A 5,294-nucleotide genomic window follows, 5' to 3' on the forward strand; every position below is an offset into this window, starting at 1 on the left:
TCTCTCTCTGTTTAGAGGATCCCTTTCAATATTTCCTGTAGGGCTGGCTTGGTGTTTGTAAATTCTTTCAGTTTTTGTTTGTCCTGGAAGCTTTTTATTTCTTCTTCTATTTTCAATGACAGCCTAGCTAGATATAGTATTCTTGGCTGCATGTTTTTCTCATTTAGTGCTCTGAATATATCATGCCAGTCCTTTCTGGCCTGGCAGGTCTCTGTGGATAGGTCTGCTGCCAGTCTAATATTTCTACTGTTGTAGGTTACAGACCTCTTGTACCAAGCTGCTTTCAGGATTTTGTCTTTGTCTTTGAGACTTGTGAGTTTTACTCTTAGATGATGGGATGCTGACCTCTCTTTATTGATTTTGAGGGAGGGTTCTCTGTGCCTCCTGGATTTTGATGCTTGTTTCCTTCCCCAAATTAGGGAAGTTCTCTGCTATAATTTGCTCCAATAGATCTTCTGCTACTCTTTCTCTTTCTTCTTCTTCTGGGATTTCCATTATTCTAATATTATTTCATCTCTTATCTCTTGAATGCTCCCCTCGTGGTCCATTAGTTGTTTATCTCTCTTCTTCTCAGCTCCTTTATTCTCCATCATTTGGTCTTCTATATCACTAATTCTCTCTTCTGCCTCACTTATATTAGCAGTAAGAACTTCCTTTTTTTATTGCACTTCATTAATAGCTTTTTTTAAATTTCAACTTGGCTAGATTTTAGTTCTTTTATTTCTCCAGAAAGGGATTCTCTAGTGTCTTCCATACTTTTTTTTTTAGTCCAGCTAGCACTTTGATAATCATCATTCTGAACTCTATATCTGACATCTTACTAATGTCTGTATTGATTAGGTCCCTAGCCATAGGTACTGCCTCTTGTTCTTTTTTTTTTTTCTTTTGAGGTGAGTTTTTCTGCCTTGTCATTTTATCCAGATAAGAATAGAGGAATGAGAGAACCAAATAGTAAAAGGATACCAATGACCCCAGGAAAATATACACTAAACAAACCAGAAAAGACCTTCAGAAAATGGTTGTTTTTCTTTTCATAGAATTGCTGCTATTCTTTTCTTCAATCTCCTGTTGAGTTTGTAGGTACTCAGAATGGTTTGATAAGTATGTACCTGAATTCCTGGGACCAGAAGAAATTTAGGTCTCCTACTCCTCTGGCATCTTGCTCTTCCCCCTCTATAGTTTGCTTTAAATGCCTAGTGACATTGCAATTGGCCATGTTTTCTTGGAGATGGTTCATATCCAGTAAAATTACTTATTTCTTCTATTAGTAAATTGCAAATGAAAATTTTAAGTGGTTCAACCAGTAAATTCAGATTTAATTATCTTTTGTTTAGATCATTTAATTTTTTTCTATTACTCATTGCTAAAACAAGATGACAATTTAATTAAATCAAATACATACAGAACTGCTAAAAATGTGTCATATTAGTCAAAACTGTGATTTTTGCCAACTAAAAAACAAATATTCCTTTATACTCTGCAGCAATTTATTTTAAAATACATAATTAGAAATGTATCATTTATGCTGTGAAAACAATGAGCACATTTCAACTATTCTAGTTACCATAACAACACAGTATAGTGCATTTTCTTTTATTTTAGTTTTAATCAAAATCATTTGGATTTGATTGTCACAACTAAAAATGAGAGAGACAATCAATACCTTATTTGTACTTCTACTCAAAGTTAAAGGACTAGGTTTGTGTCTACACTGTCTTTTTGATATTGGTTACATAGATTTCTGTCTTGAGAAATATTCAGGGATAACATCCATGGAGAATGGAGAATGGCATATTTTCTATAATCTCTTACAGCTTGGTGGGATATGAGATTAAGTTCTGGCCAACTAAATGTTAGTATAAGTGTCATATGACACTTACTGGAACCTTCCTTTAAAGATACCTGCTGCACAGCTTTTTCCCCCTTTCATCTCCATATAAAACTTCATTCTCCTTCCTGAAATATAGAGATGATGGGGAAAGCTCTTACTGCCATTTTGGATCCGAGGACATGGGACATATACTGGGGATGACAGATTAATTGATTAGATGTAGCTTTGGTCTTTGAAAACCTTCTGGAACAGAGTTGCCATCCCAGCACCTGCCTATCTCTGAATTTCTCCACAAGAGAGATATTACTTTTATTTATTTAAATGATTATTTTTCATTTTTCTGGATTTTTGCAATTGAAACTAATCCTTATGTGCCACATCTCTAGGAAAAGTGGAAATAGTAAAGACAGCACTATACATTTTTTCAAGAAAAATGAACCTTCCTTCATTGATGTGCATATTTATTACCTGTGAATACTTGAGTTTGCTACTCCTGCTCCCCTTCTTATTCTCTTGGTGGAATCCAGACTGTGAAAAGGACCCCAGGATGGATCAATCATATCAATCCAACCTCACTGAACTTCAGACACCACTGAGTTTTGACTTGGTTAATTCATATATTTTTTTTTAAACATCATGGCATCCCAAGGTAATAACACTCTGGAATTCTGCACAACCAGGAATGGAGAGTGATTTACTTAAGGCCTTTTGTTTTTAAATCCTGCAGAAATAGATAAAGACAATTAAATCTTAACTTTTGATGTTACTAAATCAGTAGAGCAAATGTACACTGCTTATGGTTTTATAGTCGAAATAATTGAACAAGCCATTTACACAAATTCAGCAGAGAAGTGACAATAGTGAATGCATAAGCCACAAGGTGGTCTCTTCTAAGTTACACATGAGGGATATTCTGAAACAGAAAAAAAGCACATATTAAATGGGGTTAAAATAGCTACAGTCAAAATTTATTTTATTAAGTATAATAAGAAGTTGATAAGAATGAGTTAAGAAACATGGAAAAAGCTAAATCTTTAATACTTGTTAAGTGATGACAAAAAGATACATAATTCACCTTTGGGTGACAAAGAAAAGAGAGAAAAAGTACATTAAAAAAAAAGATACAAACAAGAGAAATGGGATAATGATAGATCAAGAGAACATTTCAGGCTAAATTTCCAAAATGTTGTTCTAAGAAAACCACTTGGCACAACAGAATGATATATCACTGGCATTGCTAAACATGGGGACAAAATAGAACACATAAACAGATGAGCACTTGAAGTTGGCAACTCTACCTCTGTCCCTACTTGGCAGCTTGGGATGGACCAGAATAAGAATAAGGCAGTCATCAGGATAAAGTTGCTGACTAAATTCTTCTACCAAAGAATTTGTGTTTACAGCATAATTCCACAATAAATAAATCTGTTCTTCCTATACCAGACTGGAATATCTCTCCTCTGTGAGAATGAACCTTTTTTTTTTCCATCTTTCTTCCTTCTCTTCAGCTCTTTCCCTGTATGTTCTACCCTAGACTACAGTTCTTGAGGGAAAGAAAAGAATAGTTTAGCAAATTTTGTTGTTTTATTTTATTTTAATTTTTACTTTTTATTTTACCTTTAGAATCTATGTGACCATCATGGCTTGGGCTTCCCAATGGTTTCCCAGTGGCTATTAATTGTTCTAATGTACTTCAATTTAACCTTTTCCCTCACAAACCATCCTAATCTCTGCTGATGCTCAGAGGAGATTATCGTAGGGTTTTTTTTTGTTGTTTTTATTTTTGTTTTAAGAGAGGGGGTGGCAGGGAGGGACAGAGGGAGAGGCAGAGAGAGAATCCCATTATGCAGGCTCCACACCCAGCCAACCCAATTTGGACTCCATCCCATGACCTTGAGATCATGACTCCAGCCAAAATCAAGAGTCTATTGTTTAAAAGACTAAGCCCCTCAGGCACCCCTACATTATCTTAGTTTTAAAGTGGAGTGTTCCAAGGTTATTAGTGTAATCAATTGGATTAAGAATTTGATTTCGTTTGTTTTGATGTTAATGCCTCTAATATTTGAGTAATTGGCTTTCCAACTACTATCAGATATTAATTCTGAAAAACCAGTGTTTTGTTCTAGATATTGCAAACATTTTTCTTCAGGAATTAATGCCAATAAAACTGTATTTCCTGAATTAAAGCTAATTGTGTTTCTGCGGTTAGGCCAAGCATTGCACTGTGAGTTTAAAAAAAAAATTTTTTTCAGAAAAAAAAAAAAAAAAAAATCAACAAGTGAAACTAGAATTTGATACTGCCATCTGCTGTTTAGAAACAAAATTACATTCATGTTAAAGCTAAAATTTCTGTTGGTTTTCAAGAAAAAAATAGTATTAGACTAATTTATCCTGTGCTATCAATACATGAAAAAGAAAGAAATATATGGTGTTTTATTCATGGAGTTTTTATAACTTTGGATTGTATAATTTCTTTTATATTGTATAGCATGTATTATATAATTATATAATTATAACATGAAATTTTATAAATATAAATATTACATAAATATCTACTTAAAAGTTAGCAAGTATTTAAAAAGATGCAGTTCAGATTGTACTCAAAAATGAAAAGTAAAATAGCAGATATAGGAGACAATAAGAATACTTTCATTTTCAAAAGACAACGGATCTAAATTAAATGTTAAAGATCAGAATGGCTTTTTGTTCTGAACAATGAAGACAATCAGTGTAGCTACGGCAACATATATATATGTTAGACATGGGAGAACAAATAATTTTAAATATTAAACTTATTCAATAATGGGAATTGATTACTTAAATACCTTAGAAATCTTCAAATACTTGTGGTCACTTCAGCAGCACATATACTAGAATTGGAATGATACAGAGAAGATTAGTATGGTCCCTGCACAAGGATGACACACAAATGTATGAACTGTTCCATATTTTGTTGTTCCATAATTTTGTATTCCATATTTTCTGGCTATATATATATATATGTATGTATATATATACATATATATATATCTCCTACAAAATATTTTTTAGGGATATATATATATATCTAAATATATATCCCAAAATATTTTTTTGTAGGGATATGTATCCCTACAAAAGAGTGAAGAGGTACCTTAGTGGCTCAGTTAAATGGCTCCCTTCGGCTCAGGTCATGATCCCAGGATTCAGGATTGAGTCCCATCTTGGGCACCCTGCTCAATGGGAAGCCTGCTTCTCCGTCTCCCTCTGCCTGCTCCCCCGGCCTGTGCTCTCTCTCTCTGTGTCAAATAAATTAAAAAAAAAAAAAAAGAATGAAATCGTTCCATTTGCAATGACACAGATTTAGAGAGTGTAATGCTAAGTGAAATAAGACAGTCAGAAAAGACAAGTACCATATGCTTTCTCTCATATGTGGAATTTAAGAACCAAAACAAAAGAACAAAGGGAAAATAAATAAGAGATA

The 5,294-nt window shown here is 33.5% G+C and overlaps 1 non-coding gene across 1 annotated transcript; it reads left to right on the top strand.

Moving 5' to 3' along the window:
* Positions 1–4,677: 4,677 nt before the first annotated feature.
* LOC125094519 (U6 spliceosomal RNA) lies at positions 4,678–4,784 on the top strand. Its single transcript, XR_007125545.1, has one exon. It is a non-coding gene; the product is annotated as a U6 spliceosomal RNA (small nuclear RNA).
* Positions 4,785–5,294: the final 510 nt, after the last annotated feature.

This window comes from Lutra lutra, chromosome 2, assembly GCF_902655055.1.
Source record: "Lutra lutra chromosome 2, mLutLut1.2, whole genome shotgun sequence".
Taxonomy (NCBI): domain Eukaryota; kingdom Metazoa; phylum Chordata; class Mammalia; order Carnivora; family Mustelidae; genus Lutra; species Lutra lutra.